Source organism: Plectropomus leopardus, chromosome 3 (genome assembly GCF_008729295.1).
Source record: "Plectropomus leopardus isolate mb chromosome 3, YSFRI_Pleo_2.0, whole genome shotgun sequence".
NCBI classification, from domain to species: domain Eukaryota; kingdom Metazoa; phylum Chordata; class Actinopteri; order Perciformes; family Serranidae; genus Plectropomus; species Plectropomus leopardus.
Window position 1 is genome coordinate 18,714,231 of NC_056465.1, and position 19,871 is coordinate 18,734,101.

At 37.9% G+C, this 19,871-nt stretch overlaps 1 long non-coding RNA gene across 1 annotated transcript in view; it reads right to left on the reverse strand.

Moving 5' to 3' along the window:
• The window catches only part of LOC121941255, a 54,062-nt gene that overhangs the window by 16,609 nt on the left and 17,582 nt on the right, over positions 1-19,871 (reverse strand). Inside the window, exon 3 of the long non-coding RNA XR_006105733.1 lies at positions 14,702-14,827. This is a non-coding gene — a long non-coding RNA (uncharacterized LOC121941255). The remainder of the gene's footprint in view (positions 1-14,701; positions 14,828-19,871) is intronic.

The following is a 19,871-nucleotide window of genomic DNA, read 5'->3' on the forward strand; positions in this document are numbered from 1 at the left end:
GGAGAGTTAAGTAATTACATACTGATATGGTTCTTATTTTACAGTTAACATTACTAATGATCTCGTGCATATAAAAACACAGGTAACATTTTGAGTTCTAAAAAAAATATATATATTTTTTAAGTGTTATATATCTGTACATGTTTGGCAGTTCATTATTCAAATAGGCTGGTTGCTCTAACAAGACAAATACAAACCTTTAATTTGAAGGAGTACATTGATTGTATGGAACAAAACATTTACTGGGAATAAGCCCTCTCAGGTTTAGGGGAGACTCATTGGTACCCATAGGCAGAATATTATGCTGAAGGCTAAGCTGTAAAATAATTTTTAATGTTTTTATGTGTTTAATTTAAACACATATACATATTGTACATTATATATACCTATAATGAAATGAAATGTGATGAATCGAAATGTGATTCATTATTTGATTGCTGCAACAGCAATTTTGGTGTCTTATAAACCCATGAGGGTTGGGCACATTATGTGCATGACACGAAAATAAAGAAATCAATCATTCAATCAATCAATGAGGAGAGAGTTCAAGGGATCTCTGTGAAAATGGCCATGCCAGTTGTTCCCTCGCCAAAACTTTGGAGTGTTGTTTAGCTCTCTTCCTGACCAGCTTTGGCAACATGGTTGGGACCAAAAGATGCCTTAGATTCTCAAATTGCACAGTAAGCTGCTACTGTCATGGTAGCTTCACATATGAGCACATCACAGCCACTTAAGGACAATAATGTCTGTTTTCAATTATTTTCATCCCAGAGATCAAAATAAGACAAATAATATGAGTGATAAAAATCTACTGATATCAACTTGTGTTGCGCTCAGTATTGTTTTGTGTGTGTACAGTAGACAGGTGGTGTCTCATTTTGTCTGAGATAAAGACTCATACAAAAGTACACGTGCAAATTTAAACACACACGTATACACATTGTGCACATGTTGGAGTATGCCAAACTGAGATTTAATGATCCCTTTGGGGAGATTAAATATACATATGTACACATACAATCACGTTTAAACAAACACATACACACAGGCAGCCACACATAAACACAGTACTTATTCCTGTTTGCATGCCTCTGATCCAGCGGGCTAACAGACGCCTCTGTGTCCTTCTCTCAGCAAAGTCGGTTTATACAGCCTCTGATTTATGAGGCTGCAGCATGCAGCCAAAACAACGCCTCTGACCTCTTTTCCCACAGTATTCTGCCCTGTCTATCAGAGCTGAGGAGAGAATCTTTTTAATAGTTGGTGCAACAACAGTAGACCTGTGTCAAACTGTGTTTGCAAAAATGCTTTGCAGGGTGTTTTAGCACCAGATGAGCAAGACTTTGTGTATACCACAACACAAACAGAGCCAGAAAGTTCAATACCATATATAAAGCAGTTTTAATTGCTAAATTACAAAACACAATCTTAACCTCCCCAATGCAGTGCATTCTATCTATGTTAGAAAAAAAACATCTCACAACAAGGAATGACAGGAAGACTGGAGCAGATTCAGACGGCGAGAGATGAGTGTTTAAAAAAAACATAACAGAGTAGAGTCTCTGGAACAGACCGAGTTAGAGGTAGAAACCAGCAACAACTAAAAACCACAGCAGGTTCTAAACAAGATGAGGCGTAGAGAGATAAACAGTCAGAGGGAGTGTGGTACTGACAACAGGAATAAGGGACGAACAACCCATACTGAGACCCAACTGGTGCAGTGATGGTGGTGGTTACAATGGACAGGAAGGTAGATCAAGCAGACAGAGCCCAGATGAACCTACAGGTAAGATTTCAGCAACAGGTAATCAGAACAGATACCAGAGGTGTGAACCTCAAATGACTTGAACATGAGTAAGAATCGGATCAGAAAATTTCATCACAATAGACTCCAATCAAATTAAAAAAAAAGACTTGCAACTTTACTTGGACTTTAACACTAGTGACTGGTGATTTCATTAGACTTAAGCCTTTTGACTTGAAAACACTGATACATTCCCCCAAGCCCAAAGATTAAAATGAATCTATTCATTTCCCTTTATTTAATTTCCCAGGTGATTCACTTTGTTTGATCCACCAACATCAGTTGCAGGAGAGAACCATAAAGAACTAATGTTACTTTACTGAGTGCCAGTTGGAAAAAAATGTACCAAAGATCATTTTGTCTGTGTACTAAAACAACATGGTGATCAAGAAAAAAAAAAGACTGCAAACTAATTTTAAAAAGTAAACATATTTTATGAATCATTCATGATTTTTGAAAATCCAATATATTATTACTCTGTCAATAAAACTGTATCATGATTGGTGAGCATTTTGTTCTGTTTAGGACTTGAAAACCAACGTATAGGACTTGGGACTAGACCTCAGACTTGTCTACTTCCACCTATTCACTTGACTACTTGACCCAGGCTTAATTATCTTGACTTGGGACCGTACTTGAGACTTTCATGTGACTTGCTAAACAATGACTTGGTTCCTCTTCTCTCAGATACTAACAAGAAACAGGAAGTGGTTTGAAACACAACCAAAAAAAAACACCAAAAACTATCTGCTATGGTAAAGAGCAGAAAATATTCCCACAAACAAACACAACAAAATTAAAAACTACTTTAAACAGTTGGATCACAGATGAATCTGTGAAGTATCTTTGGGAGGATTGGATGATATTTGACTAGTTAAGCTTTACAAACCATTTTTTATTTTAACCACAATTGCAAATGAATCTACTGATAATGATTTTCCAGATGTTTGTTTTTAACTTTAGTTCAATAGAAGTCTTTACTCCCGACATCAGTGATTCATCTCCATGTGTTTTCACTTACTGACTTACTGTTAAAAAAAAAAAAAAAAAAAACAACCTCTCAAAACACCAGTACAATATTGAATTTCTTGCTATGATGGACACTATTTGTGGTTCAGAAGGTGCTGTGGAGCCAAGGGCGACTGATCTGGGCTACAGTTTGCAGGAGAGCCTCACGGGTACGCATTGTTTTCTGATTTTGGCCAAATAGAAAAGTAATGGAGGCCAACAATAGACCTCAAAGGGATTTTGCATCGTGCATATGGGTGTGAAAGGTCATCAGGGGTCACACAGCCCTCCTCAATCTTTCCCAGTGATTCACAGTTTAAGTGTCCACAACTCCCACTCACACTCTTCTTTTTCTCCTGATCTCTTGCCATCTTTACCCCATGGTGACAGATCTTCCCCCCATCTCTGTCTCCAGTGCCATTTACTCTCAGACAATCTATCTGTAAATGCACACTTATGTGTCCACAATTACACACAGCCAAACATCAGAGAATCACATCAAGACTCTTATCAGAAACACATGTCCTGGGTGGAACCTCCTTAGATCCCCAAATTAATACAGAAAGAAAATCAAAATATTAGGGTCTCTATTATGAATGCTGAAAAGCTAATCAGCAACAAAATGCAGAAATGAAACGCATCTCATTTCTGTTTTCTCAATCTTGCCAACAGCTGGGAAACAAAAATCAACCCGGAGTCACCTCAATTTCCCCTCTCAAAGAGTGAGGAGATTTAGCAGAATTACTGGAAATTACATGTTGAATTAAAAGCTCATTTTATCTAAAAACAGAGGGCCTGTGACAGAGACAAAATATTACTGAGTGCTGGCAACAGCTCTCTGTTGGCTTAAGTACTTCTGCCATCCTACACAATTTTACATTACTTTATTGTTTCAGTAAAATAGCTTTTTCCCCCCTCAGCTTTTCCCTTAAATTCTCAACTTTTCTTTTAATGGATGTCATTTGTCAAAAGGGAGAGAGATAAACATACTTTCAGCTATGCGATTTTAAAAGGGGAAGTCACTTTGCCTTTTTTTCTCCCCCAGAACTTTTTGGATTAGTGATGTTAACTCTTCTACTTCCACATAATGATTCTTAATTCCAGCTTCTCGATACCAAATCTCCCAGTGAAGCTCACGGGCCGCCATCCAGAATGACAGTCTGTTTGTATATCTAACTGTCCACCCTGCACTCATGCAGTAGTCACACACACACACAAACACACTCACTCAATCATACTGTGCATGCTGACCCACCTACACTGACAGTGAGCTTTATTCACACACACACACACACATACGAACACACACAGACTCGCAGTCAGGCTACACATGCTCACCCACCCACACAGCCACCCATTGTACCGACACACACACACACGCACGCACGCACGCACGCACACGCACACACGCACATGCACATGCACACGCACACACACACACACACACACACACACACACACACACACAATCATGTTGAACATAATGAACTGTGCTTGACTTGTGCAATCTGTTCCATTGGATGGCCCACACCTCATGTTACAGTCAATTATGTGTCCACTGAATCACAAAGTGTGTTTACATTCACTCTAATGATGTGACTATATCCTCAGTAAGGTGATACTCAGATTAATTGTCATGTAAACACCTTAAATGAGTTAGATTGTAATAAAGATAACCGGATTCAGAGTTAGGTTCTTTTGAAATACCCCTTTCCTGTTGATTATTTAATTTGGTTACCATGTGGTGTTTTGATTCTGCAAACTCACCGCATACCTCATGACGTAAACCAGATGCAAAGCGATGTGTTTAATAAAAAAGCGGAATGGCTCGAGGTGAAGGAAAAATAAAAGTCGCTTTTTGTGGTGACAGAGAAACAGCTGTGACAATACAGAGCAAAATAGAGCTCGAGTGTTGTCACAAATGAATCACAGCAACAAATAACAACAGTGTCATAGTTTGTTACTGTTACAAAAAATTGGTCATATTTGTATGTCATGTAAAACAACAAACATTATTAAGCATACATGAAGAAGTTTCATAAAATGTGATCAGATTATGTACCTTGTCCACTTTGTGTCTGGTTCAGCTGTAGACTGACTCAGCAGAGCACATCGCCATCTTGTTTTGAAATCTCTGAATATCTTTTTAGGGCTTAGAATAGGAAGACAAAAGTAACATATGACAAATGCCACTGACTCTGTTTGGTTTGGACTGTGGACTATCAGTCTGTCAACCAGATCAAATTGTATTTGGCATCAATTCTTGTAAATGTGGGTTTTGTCTTGTTTGGATTTTGAATTATGTCTTGCGCTCAGGGGGCTGTGTTTGTACTTTGTATTTCTTATTTTCTGTTTGCTTTGTTGCCTGATAATGTTTGTGTTTATATTTTGGATGATTTTCTTGTATTGTGCTGCTGGATGATGAGGGGTTAACATACCGGAATGTCTGGTTTGTTACTAGTGAATGTGTCTGAACAATCCCATGAGTGCTGGGTAATGTAAATGTCAAGACGAGAGTATAAAATATTCATTCGGTCATTCATACATGGATTAATGAGCTCTTTCTACCACTAGATGGCACAAAAGCGTCCACAAACGTCGACAAACGGTTTAAGTTATGCAGATTGAAGTAAAAGGCGCAGCAATCCAAAAACTTAATGTCCTTAATGGGGAGGTACCTGTGAAAAGAAGCTAAGGAGATTCAACAAAGAAAACATACAATCAGCCTCTAAAATAAAATAATTTGCCATGGACTGTTGCACCCATCTGTGCTGTATATGAAGTAAAAATAACAACTGTGTAACAAGTAAATGTTCTGGCTCTTTACTTCAGGAAAAGTACAGTCAGTTTGTCTCAATGCTTTCACTGTAGGTAAAGGGTCAGAGCCAGGCCACTCACCTTAAAAATGCCTTTACTAAACTAAACCTTGAAAAAGGTATTCAGTAGTTGTTTGTGTGCATGTAAACATAGTGACGGGCGAAAATGCCTCCCTGCTACTTTTCTCTATAAAAAAGCATCACTCTGCAAATCAATTTCCTGTGACCTTCAGTACAACTCTGCAAATGCATGGGCTGCCTCGCCTGCCGACAACACAGGATTACAGGACGAGCAGAAACGTAGCAAGCTGAAGAAGCCTCTCTCCTCCTACATAGTCTGGCTAACATTGTCTGAGACAAGCTGGTTAATGATCTGAAATTCTGGAGGGTACAGGATGGTACATCCGTCTCTCACTCTCCCACTATATCTCTCTCTCATGCCCCGCTTTTGCCCTTGTCTGTAGCAGACGTGTGTCTCTTCCAATCTCACATTTTCTCAGCATTTTGGATGCGTCAGGTTTTGGGTTAGTGCCTGTGGCACTCAGAGTTGAACATGTCAACTTGAGCTGTGCTGTGCATAATGTCAGCATCAGACAGAGAGAAAAATTAATAGGGCTTGGAGGGGAATGTAAGCATCCTCTTACAGGGTGTATTTGTCTTTGGCACAGTTTGTGTACACCCAGCCCTTAATTCTACTCATCCCTGACCAAATAACTCGGAGAAGAAGACAGTGAATGAAGGAGGGAGCGAACAGACTCTGGACAGTTTTCCCCACTGTCAACATGACAGTATTAAAACTAAAAGGTAAAGAAAACATTATTTGTTGACAGTAAAAAGCTTCAAGTCTGCTGTTGTCATTGACTGGACGTTTGCTTTTTAACTCCTGTCAGAAAATATGCATCATTGCAGCATGGTAAAGAGTTAAACACAAGAGTAATAATTTGAACATTTTCTAACATTTTATCTGTCATCAGATTAGTTTTTGGTTATTCTAGCAAGCAATTTGTGGTTCAATAATGAAAAAAAACCTTAAAAACTCAAGGGTTTTACAATGGACATACTGAAATGTTTTTTGTACCTTTTCTGGTACTGTGATGTTCAGCAGATGGTCAACACGTCACTTATCAACACTTTGTCGTAGGACTTTTGCGTCTACGTATTATGCTCTGGGTATCCTCCTGCATCTGCTGTTGACATTCCAGGATGCTGCAATGAATGTTGGGATGTCAAAACAACATGTGGTACGTTAGAAGAAGAATATACCAGAAGTGAACACCGGGCTGTCAAGTGAAAATCTGGGTTTGTTGGACCCACCCTATAGGGTCATTTCAACCAGATGTAGTCCAGTGGTCACTGTCCAGCTGCTGTGACAGGTTCCGTCTGATCGCATTATCAACTCAGTACGCCCATCAGTGTATCATACTGCCTCGCCATAATTGATGTCATAATACTGCACAGTTTCCATCTGGCCACTCTCCAAACTGATGTCACCCGGTGGTGTATCCTACTGCCGTGAAATGTGGCTTTTTGCATTGGTATCTTACTCCAAAATCACTGTCAAAGCAGTGTTATTTGATGACTTCAGACTGAGAACAGGCTGAGATGTTGGGAAAATATCAAGATAATAAAGAATGCTATTTCAGATACTATGATAAGATTGTTAAAAAAAATTTGTATTTTGCAGGCTTTTATGTAAGAGGCTCAACTTTTAAACTTTTACCACCGAAGCCATGTTTTTGTTACTGTTTAAGAAGGCATAAACTTCCAAACAAATATGATCAAATATGATACACACATATAGAGGCACTGAAAAGTCTACGTTGCGTTCTGCGTATACTTAATCTAATTGCCATAATTAGAGACAGAGGCCAGCCTGAGTTTGCATCATCACTTTCTTGGTACTGACAAAAACCAACAACAAACACTTCTTCATCTTTCTTACAGTCAGCAGCTTTGCAGGACTCAGTGGGCACAACATTTAAATCTCTTTGTTGTCAAGGCTGCCCATTCTTTTCAAAGAGCTGTTGGCTTCTTCCAAGCGAAAACTCCCAAAGAATCAGAAAGCACAGAGTTTCTTTTGTTATCAGATCGTGGACAATAATGAGATTTTCAGAAGTTCGTATTACTGCAACATGTTCTGAGTACCAAATGTTCAGCAAATCTTCTGGCGCTGCAGAGTTGAATTTCTCATGACATATGGAGTTGACAAGAGTTGTCTGGAGAGTTATTTGTCCACTATATAGCTGTGGGGCATGTGGGGGTGTTTCAAACTATCTTTAAGTGACTTTTATACATTGAGTTCAGCTATACATTTGCTGTGTGGGTGGATCAGGATCACAACATGATGAAGGCAGTGTCAATAATGTGAATCACAGGACAGAAAAAGTTGAGTAAAGTACACAAATCTTACTTATATCACCAGAAAGTCAGGGCATTGTATGTTTTACCTTCATGTGCTTACAGGGATGATGTTTACCACCATTTGAGTTTTTCTTAAGCAAATTATTTTTATGTTAAATAAATTTGTAATATGGCTCCCTGTTTTCTTGTGGTTGGCAGATAGTCTAAAAATAGGATTTGTCAAGAAAATCTGACTTGTTTTGAAACTTGTGTAGTGCTAAATTGGGTTAGCAAGTCAAATTAGCTTCAGTAACCCTGTTTTTGCTACAGTAGTCACTGTCCTACCTGCTTTTTGCCAAAGCATGTGATTTAGTTCCACCTTGCAACATCACCTAACGGCATAAAATATATAGTTTGTCATTTGAATGTCTTAAGTATATTTTTAATCATCTGCAGTTTCTTTAAATCCATGAAACCTTGGCAAATTGGCTTATATTTCAAAAACATAAGAAGAGGCCAAAGAGTAATGTGGGAAGAATTGACTGAAAAATTAGCATGACATTAGTAACAAAGTACTAGTAGAGTACCCCCAAAAATGATAATAATTCTGTAGAATAATTATAAATAAATTATTATGATCATTATAATATAGCTCTCAGGACATTTTATTTGCTTTAAAAAATATTTTTCCAAAATCTACTAATTTCTTTCAGTTTGTGGGAGAATTCTTGTTAACCTGCTTTTGGCTTTTTTTCCATACTTTAGAAAGAAATCAAATCAATTTGTTCAGGATCAAAAGTATCAAATACTTGTGAAAGGCGTCCAAATGGAGCACAAGAAAAGAGACATTGATGCTGGTTTTAAAGGGTTAAACTCACTGAAAATAATTTGCTCCTAAAAAATGTTGGTCATATTTTATCCATAAATAAAACAAAAATGACTGTATTTCATACTTACATTAGCATGCAGTACACTTCAAAACTATCCTAGTTTTGATAATTCAGGTAGTGAGTTTCTCAGTGGAATCAGACACCTTCCTCCCACACACACACACACACACACGCGCACACACGCGCACGCACACACACAGCTCCTGCGTTACCTCTGCAGTCACCCTGTGACTCAGTCATCTCAGTAAATCCAGTCTGTCTAATCGATTAGCCACCCCTCTCTAAGCGCCTCCCTAATGTCGGAGTTCTGAGAGGCCACTGTGCTTCCCACCTGTTCCGTGCAGATAGGCCGCCATGACGCTTATTAAAGTGAATGCAGAGACGTCCACTGAAAAGCGACATGTGATAATGTGCGAAAGTTTTAATGAATTCATGCTGATGGCTTTCTTTTGCTCTCCCATTGGTGCAGTTTTGTAGGTCTGATGGGGAACAGTTCACGATAGAAGACTGAGGCTGGCATGCGCTTGCAAAGCTCGGAAACTCTGAAACAAACTGATAAGACTGAGGATGCCACTGAGCTTCCACAACAGCTTACTAATTGAAGCCTGTGTCCCTTCCTCAGCTTTACTCCCAACTGTGAGAAGCATCCCTTTTGTTTTTGCATGATTTTAGTGGCTGGATGCTGTCATGATTATGCCTCTGTTAGAGTTGTCACACTTTAGAGGTGACTTTATCCTTGAAGTATGTTTTCTTTTGAATACAAATGACAGCACTTAATTCAAAGTAAATAGAGCATTCCTAAATACCGAAAAGATTTTTAAAAAAAATTAATATGTATAATAAGTCTTCTCGCTTGTTAGTGATAATGGCATCCAAGCAATTCTTTTTAATAATTTTATTTAACTGCATGCACAAAGTGCTACATAATTTAAATAATGGACAAATGTTTTTTGTGTAAAACTTGTTAGTTCAGGACCTTGCCAACCTGTCGACTAACATAACAGATGAGAAACATCTTTGTTAACAGAGAGAGAGACCCATTAGCCTTGTATCAAACCGTGATATCTTGGCCACTATAGATCGTCTGGGCATAAAGCTAATGTGCATTACACAAGAGTCTGTCAGGGATCCATGAAGTGAATTAGTCCTAACAGGTTGGCTTGGCAGCTGCAAAGGCCTGGCAAGACAGCCAAGAGCTGCGTCTGAAGACAGAGAGTAACGATTGTTTTCAGTGAAAACAAATCAGAACAGTGGATTTTGGGAAGGCACTGTGTATATTTGGGATGTCTACAGTCATTGCCAAAAGATTATAGCAATTATTGGCCATATTGTTTTGTTATTATGAAATATACACTGTATGCTAGAATGAATGAATGGCAGTAAAATAAAGAAGACAACCTTTTGCTATCTTTATCTGATAGTATTTTCGAGCTGCAATTAAATATTTCATACTTATCTGAATACAGAAGCCAGTGTAAATGAGAATAATCATTAATTCAGCTGCACTGAAAACATATGACTATATATAATGGAGATAGCTACCATGATGTCATCCATTTGTGACCATATTTGGGTGAGAGGTTGGTGCTGTGGAGGATCTGACAGAAGCTGAGGGCACTTTTGGCAGTCTGTCACTCAAAGCATCCCACCGTTGATTACATGTAACTTTAAGCCCGTAATAAAATGTGTTTTAGTGGTCGGCCAAACGGCACCTGGCGCAGCAGTATGACATGGGGACAGGAGGCCTCTGTTCATAAAGTAACCAGCGTCAGGTTGAAACGCTGCCAGTAATAACGTAGTATAAGGAGCTGGAAAATCCCTATAGGGTGGTGGTAGGGGTGCTGGATGGGCCCAACCAACCCCGGACTTTTACCCAGGAGCCAGCTGTTCGCTACCTGTATGAATGTGAAACCAAACCATTTTATTCTTTTTCATAAACCTAACCATGTACTTTTGTTGATGTGGTGGCATTGGTTGCCACACGCTTTTGCCACTACAACTAACCATTTGTTCTGGTTGTCTAAACCTAACCATGTGGTTTTGTTGATGTGCAGTGCTGGTTGTGGTGTCCTGGGACATCAATAGCAGATGCAGGGGGATACCTAGTGTATGAAATGCAGACGTGGAAGTCCACTGACAAATGTGATGACCTGGGATGAGAAGGTTTTTGTAAGTTCCATGGGGACTGATTTGCTTCTTAAGCCAGCCATTAGTGGCTACTAGAGAAACTGTTGTTTTGACAGAAGCATGTTGGCTTCATTTTATAGTCCCAGAGGTTATGGCTTGAATAAAACACAGTATTGGTGATCACAGCTAAGAGAAAGACAAAAGAATGGTCGTTGATTGTTTCCAGCAGCCACAACAGACTGGAGTGTGATACAAGTGCCATTTTGAAATTAGTCATGAGGACAGAGACATGGTCCTACTTACTAAAAAGAGGAAAAGTACACAACCTAATATATGCAGTTTCATAAACACATAGTATCCCATTAACAATACGCTGCTCTCTTAACAATGTGGCATCATGTAATCACTGCAGTAATGCTTGGGGACATTTAAAGTCCAAAAACATTTGAGAAATGACCCAGATGAATGACAGAAATACAGCCTACCTAATTGGAAATCAGTAACATTTGTTAGAGAAGCTGGCTTATGATTGCAAAATGGACAGCTAAAACTCCACTGTTGGAGAGATGGAGAAAGGAATAGTCCAGCATCTTTGTTTCTTTTTAGACATTAAATCATCTGAAAAATCCTAAAATTACACTGATTTATTTTTCATATTACATAACTGTATGGGCTGTACGATGGGGATGGCTGAATAGACAATGCATAATTAAAAGTTTTAGTGAGTAATCCAATTATTATTTAAAATGAGTAAGATATCCACAATAATACCTTCAAGGTACCTTTGCAAGTAGTCATTTACTTTTTAAAAAACTGCTGCCCTACTGAAAATCTATTTCTATTTGGAGGACTTTACGGTTTGATTAGATTCAGTCAATCAGATTACTTTATCAGTCAGTGTTTAGCAACAAGAATAGAGGTTAAATACTCTGGACATTAAATACTCTAGAAATTGTATGTGTAACTTTTAATCATTCTTTTGTTAAAGTAAGTGATCTTGCATTTCAGCTGTTGTCATTGTTTTTTGTCATTGTCTTTTTTCACTGTATTTCACTTAACTTTTATTTAAAAAAATGTGTCAGAATACATACACACACACACACACACACACACATATATATATATATATATATATATATATAGTATATATCATACGTAAAATAAGGGAAATGAAAAAAAATCCGGGAGGCCTAACAATGGATGCAGCACTTTTTTTTTTTGAAACACTAAATTCTGACTTTAAGAGCCAACAGACTAGTAGTCTTTAGAGTGTAAATTAAATTCCACTGCTGTATTTTAGAAAAGGTGCAGTGTAGACCCAGCGCTCTGTTTTGAAATGCCAAGAGGATTAATGGTACTGATAAGTGGGGTTGGTGTATTAATCTAAGTCCTTTGAGTGTTGCCATTTCTATTCCAGCAATAATTTGTGGAACGCGGATTTAAAATATTACAAAGACAAAAAGAGAAAAAGCAGAGAGAGAGACAGAGAGAGACAGAGAGAGACAGAGGGAGGAGGGACTGTGGCTTATGATGAAAATAGTGTAAAGGTTTAGATCCATGGCTCTTTGTGCTCGCTGTGCATGAATGCCGGCGAACTACAGTGAAACAGACGGAGAACAAACATGAACACAGGCAGACATTCACCGACGCACACTGTGACTTTTTCTGCATGAGTGGAAGTACATATCGTGAGCTGCAGCGGGGGCAGAGGGCAGATGGTGCCTTAGAGGTGGGAGGTTGAAATGTAGAAAGGTAGATGAGGTGTGTGTGAAGTGTGATGGTGTTGGGAGTGTTCACATGAAGCTCTGGCTGAGGTGTTTCAGGGCACAGCAGCATTTGAAGATGAAATACAGTGAAATTCCTTATACTATGAAAATTTGATGTGTGTTTTTTTCTCCGAGCTAAATCATCTGGTTTACCAAATGATGGGACTGATGTTAAACTCAGATTCTTGTCTCATGAACCATAGCGTCTTCATTTATTCTGTTTTGACTGTCTAAATTAAACTTTTAAAGCATCTTCCTACTTATACTAAAATGTTTATCTTTCACTCAAAGTTACATTTATTTTGATTTGGGCAGATTTTTACTTTTCAGTTTAGCCTTTTACATTAACTTACATTTTATACTGTCAAACCAAGATACTGTATGAGGCCCCTCCATACCTCACAGGATTGTTAAAGGGAATAAGTCATAGTATTATTTTATCAATTTTATCATAATAATTATTAAAAAAAATCTTAAATAAGGATTTAGAGGGTTGTAAGCCTGAGTGTGACTCTGAGAGACTCATTCAGAAAAGGGGCTTTTTTGAGTAAACAGGATGTAGGATAAGTAGAATGATGTCTCCATCTAGTGTTCATACTTTTCTCTCTGTCTTTTTTTTTTTTTAGATCCACAGATTTGTGAACTTCCATAGCAAATGCTCTTAAAGAAAGAAGGAAAGTCAGTTTTTGCTTATCATTTCACAGTCACATTTGGTTTAGTTATGCGACTGAAGTTTTCTGCATGACGAAAAATTAAAGAATAACAGAGTTAAAGGTGGAATATGGCCATGTATGTCTCAGCCTTGTTTTAGCAGTCATATAAAAGCAATAACAAAAGCTGCATTTAATCACTTCAAAAACATAGCCAAACCAGAGAACTTGTGAAAAAGAAAATGGAAAAAATGTTTCATATTTTCATATCAGGCAAAATTGATAACTGCAATGGACTTCTGGCAGAACGTCCTAAAAAGACCATCAGGCACAAGCAAATTATTCAAAATTCAACTGCAAGAGTTCTGGCCAAAACCAAGAGGACAGCCTGTATCACCAAGTTCTTAAATCAGGAGATATTTCTTGGTGTCTAGGTTTTTAAAAAAAAAATAATTTCACATTATACCAGCCATAACCAGAGACTAGAACAACTAAACAAGCACCAGCTGGGAGACTCAATCCCTTTTATCATTATTTAGCACCATAATGCTCTCCCAGCCCGCTAACACTGCTCCACCAACATCCAAAGGATGGAGATTCTCCAGCATCACATATGCAATTTTAACAGCCTCTTCATTTACATACAGTGACACTCATTCAAGAGCAGAGAAAAATCCAGCATGTCTGACATCTCATAACCCTTGTTGTCAACAGGTGTGACAATGATGTTCTTGTAATTTGTGTCCCCATGTATTATTCTTGTGATATACTGAAGGGAAAATTGTACACACATTTTGAGGTAATTGCACCTAGTATTTGGTGGAAGCAACCCAAAGCCCAAGCCATTTTTTTTATTTTACACTTGATAAATTATAATATAACTTAATGTATACAGGCAAACAGGCCACCCATACTGCCAGATTAGTTGATTCTGTCAAACCCCAAATTACATTCAATTAATATTTTATTTGTTTTAAAACTGTTTTTTCTTTTTCTTTTTCTATGATCTCTGTACATGTCAGCTATGGTCTAGTTAAGGTTTGACAAAGATTGTGGATTGGGCAGTTATAAGCAACTAAAACATTTGGTTAAATCTGCAATAACCACTTGGGGGCAGGAGAAACAAGCTGTAATTGCAACATCTATATCAGTACGTTTTAGGTTGGCAATGTGTTGAAACACACCAAGCTACTCTGCCATTAGCTGCCGCCGATGTGGAGGTGAGAGGAGACCTCCTGCATCAGCCATCTGCTCTAAAATATCCAGTAGCGCAAACAAACAATATGGTCTTTGAACTTACCTGTTGCAATGTGTTATCCATGGAAGCAGGTTATTTACTGACATGATAAAGATCTTGTGTTGTGAGTGGATATTCTGCAATGGTTCTCTTCAGCTTCACCTCATAAATAGCACCATGTCCACAGTCCTATATAAGGGGATACAAAAACAGGAACAATATCAGTTTGGTTAAGTGTAATAACGCTGTACAGTCTGGTTTAGAGCTTCAAAGTTTCATATAATTCTGTTTAAACAAAAGGCCTTTTGTGTGTTTTCTCTTAGATAATTCACACTGAGCAGACCTAGTGGTGTTGGTTTCATGAAGTCATTACTATTAAAAGCTTTGTTGTATCAAGTAACCTCATTAAAAGTCCTTACTACAGTGGAGAAGAAAACAAGCTTAGCCATAACAAAAAATAACATAGCAAAAGGACACACAGTGTCAGAGACAATCACAGACATTATTGAGTCGATTTGAAGTTTAAAAAAAATATCTTCTGTAATAAATTCAAATTATAAGGTGCAAAGAAGTGAAAGGAAGCTTTCCCAAGGTTAATGTTTACAGTTAAACAATCCTGAGATCTGGTGGTTTTAAATTAAAAAAAAAGAAGTGATATACCAAAAAAGTTTTTGTAGAGAAAGAGCCAATGACACAGCCTTTAAAGCAACATTCAATTCACTAATGACATGACCATGTCATCCTATTAATGTGAACAATAGCATAACTCACACTACAGAATCAATGAAATGAAGGGAATCTACATGAAAATCAAAGAACAGATAAGAAACTACTTAAAGTGAAGTAAAGTCAAGAATGCACAACACCACATGAGTTTACATCCTTAAGACCACCAAATGCCAACTGATGAGCCTCAGTTTTTTCTTTGTTGCTAACTTGGGTTATTAGTTCAGCCAGCCAATAGGTGGCGCACTTGACCTAAAATTAATATCCATAAAACCAAGGGAATCATGCAATACAGATATTGCACAGCTAATATAAGTCACCTTCTGTATTCAATATGCATATTCTGCAACCTTGGTCTCCATAAATGCCTTGTCCTGTTGACAGTATATTTCTGGTCTAACTGTAGTTCTGTATGTCTTTGCCCATGGCAGATAGCTGCAGGGGATTACACTTTGTCACACTTACTCAGACAAACAAAGCAGTAAGTTTGTGGAGAGAAAATGTAAGTTATTCTTTAATCTAAATGTGCAGTTTTGCTTAGCAAGAAAACTCTATTAGGCCTCTTTTATCTCCGTGCTGTTTAGTAGGGTTGAGCTAAATACTTGCATGAAACCAGTATCCTGTACAGGTAAATTACTTTTTGTTACAAGTATAATCCCAGTAAAATATGTCAGTATACTCTATATACACTCTATATACACTATACTCTTGATGGAAGAAAATTCTCCTCAATCTGTTACTCATATGATCCAAAAATGATCCAAAGTTCAAATTTGAGATTCTTCTGTAAATAGTTCTTTAATAAATAATAAATATATAGCAGCCCATATTAATTTCCGGCTGAAAATAACAGCTCCAGGTTAGACCCCACCCATTTCCATGTCAAGTCCAACCAGCTTATTGTTTAAACTCCGCCCTTTTCAAGTACAGATACAGATACAGACACAGATAACTCAGCCTCATTCTCAATGACATCAAAAGCCATCCTCTGCAGGTGGGATTTTTGGCAAGGGATTTTCAGCATAGGCCTGTGTGTGAACTGTCTTGAAATTGCAACGTCTAAATGAACAAATATGTTCAAGCAAATAATAAAAACTGCAAAGACCAGGCAGCTGCTACAAACTGATAGCATGCTGAAGTGACTGCTTTGCATGAGGGAAAACACCAAAGAGGAGATGCTAAATTTCAGATTAATAATCATGCAGGGATTTTGAACCACACTGTGACGCTGTGGAAATTAGTCCAAGCTGTGTCTTTTTCTGTTGGTCAGAGAGTTTCCATTTGCAAACACCGATGTTAGCTGTGAACAGCCATCTGGCTTTGACTCAGAAGTTTTTGCACAAAGGCCTTGTACAGACTGTTGAGAGCGATGTAAAATCTGGAGTTTATAAAACAATGAGTGGAAGGAGTTGCATTTGTTATTCAACGGACAGGAGATATTGCGTGGAATAGACCTGAACTCTAAGTATGTTGACATGGATGAGAGGTGTGTACATATGACTTGCTGTTTATTATATGTATGAATAAGCTGTAATGCCTCTCTGTTTCTTTGGCAGTACAGGATGATGTTATGTCAAGTTGCTGGATCCAGATATTAAAAATGATTAATGGTTACCTTTAAGTATGTAAAAAAACCAACAAAACTTTGAGGGGATACTGCTGGCATCGCATCACATTCAATTCCCTCATTTTACTATTGTAGCTCTCTAGTTTTGTAGAACTGATTGATGATAAAAAACAACGAATTAGTAGTGCAAAGATTCCATCCCTCACTATATGATATGCAGGGATATCACTGCAGAATTACAATATTTTGAGGGTGCACTTAAAAAGTAGCCCCCACCTCAGCTGTCAGCTTTTACAATTTGTGTGACTTTGAATGGAATTATGGAACCTTTATTATGAAACACCCCAGTCTCACTCCTGACTCTTTAAATACCAACGATTGGCCAGTGTACCGGCATTGTCAGTCACTGAAGCACAGAGGCACCCTTTCACAGAGGAATGAGACAATCTGAATTCATTGACACTCCAGGCAACTACCATAGTATAAAATGGAATAAAGTCTGCATTAGGTGGGTGGGAGGGGAGGTACATGGGTCAAACAAACTCTGGACTTTCACCCAGGAACTCTATGCTAATGTCCAGAGTGAAACCAAAGGTCAGTCAACTTGTTTTAATAACAACATATTGTGCCAGTATGTGTAGCAAACCATATTAGAGACATATCGCACGTAATGTTATGTTAGTAACACACAAACTCAGTTTAAGCCAAACCATGATGTTTTTTTTTTTTCTTTTAAAAAATAGATTCTGCAATACATTTTGCCACAAATGCAAACTCACACTCACCATTGCATTCTATAATGTTATTTAAATGTTATCTATAGCACTCCCTTCCTTGAACATTTATAAAGGTCTTTAAAAGACTACCTTGAATGTAACACGTTGCTGCTTTATGATGTCCTTGACCTTTAGGTGTAATGTGTATAAATGTCACTTGTATAGCTTGTGTATGCCTCTTCTTTTACTTATTTCCCTTGCGTCGCTATTATGCACTCTGTGTTTGTCTTTGTGACAGTTTGCTTTTCTGCTGCTGTAATAGATCGCGCTGCCGTTTTGACTAGAACTCCCCAAAAGAAGAGATCTTGTACCTCAACGGACCTTCCTTGCTGAATAAAGGATAAATACAAAAAAATTTACATTTATATTAAAAAAGACTATGCATGTAATGAGCCCAAACTGTTTATATGCTGTAAAAAATTAAAGTTATATTTAAAGAGATGGTGCATGCAACCAGCATAAATCTGATGCAGAAGGGATACCTGGCACATCATATTTTAACTCTTGGGGCCACTGGCCAAGGATCAAAAGTTTGAAGTGAAAATGTGTTGTATTAAAACACACTTAATGTGACCACCAGTCACCACAGTGAGTATCACTGTAAGTATCAATACTTTTAGGCAGCATCAATCAATAATGTCTATGATTACAAATGTCTCAAATGACTTATGTGAAAGGGGCAATTGATAGTGATGAACCAACTGGGCATTATTAACTCCTTCTGCTCTATGGAACAATTTAGCATCAGCTCATTGTTTTCAGTGAAAAAGCTGTCATGATCCCACTGCAGACTACCTGCCCAGGCAAGCACCAACTTGCTGTAAAGGTCATAATATGTCAGAGCTGTATTTACAGCATGCTATGCTTACCCCAAAGTGGCAGAAATAAACTATGAATACAGCTTAAACTCTAAAATATTAAAGTATTAAAGAAGGGAAAGCATTACCTTTATATCACCTCCCTTGCACACAGTAGATCCTCTAAGGGGAAAAAAAGGTAAAAATTAAAATGAATTGAGTTTGTAGCCTCCATCTGCCATCCTGCTCATATTTATGATATGGCCTTTTGCTTGGCCAGTCTTCAGAGTCTGCTCTCATTTGCTTGTGACTTGGGAAAATGTCTGACATGGCAGCTGTGAAACAGACCCCGTTTACAATCAGCGTTAGCACCGCATATGAATATCCTCCAGTAATCAAGACAGTGACCACCATGGTTTACGTTCCATGACTGCCAAAATACAGTTTAGACCTTACCATGCCTGTTTTATATATCAACAGCCATATTAACCTATTTATGAAACTGTTCATAGTTCTGAAATGTAATCAGCTGTTACAGTGAAAAGCTGTTTGTTATGAGCAGAAATTATCATTAATATTAAGGGTATCCTGTAGATTTTAAGACCTCTAGCAGCACTACGACTGGGTTCCTATTTTGTTTATCTTATGCTGTTGGTGACAAATACCCCATCTGTAAATTATGTCACACTATTCCACTGATCAACAGAGGGCGGTAACATGCAAAGATATATTCCAATGCACTAATAATGGCAGGAAAGAAGACTGCAAGCTCATAAAAATGGATGTAGCTGGACTTAAAACACTTAAAACATCTGTATGGCAAATGATTAATAAGAAAGAAAAAGGTACACTTTCCAGACCCCTTCACACATACATAATCCCCATCAGTCTTGTGATTTTGTGTATGAGTGTGTGGTTGTGTTTTGTCCTGTGTGCGGTATTGGACCAGTAATATAAATCTGAATCGAATTGCACTGAGGTGGCTGCATGTGCATACAAATGAGTTTGACCAATGTGGAAATTAGTCCTGAAGATGAAGGCATTTGCAGACAATTTGCTCATACAGAGTGACACCAGCCTGTCTACATCAAGCTGACCTGATAACCCTGTAGGGCAAAACTCATTTCCTGCTTCTCCCAGCTGAGTGCCCCCCTGTTTTTTTGTTATTTACTTTATGCTAACTTGCTAAACCAAATAGTGAACAGAATCAAACATATACTTTAGTATGCAAATATAAGTGTTTAGCTCAAGCGCTGCTGTGGATAAGTAAAGCCACACAGAGATGCTAGCACACACTGTTATCACAGAATTCCTATATATTATATACATCATGCATTATTCAGAAAATCCAGATCAGTATCACTTAA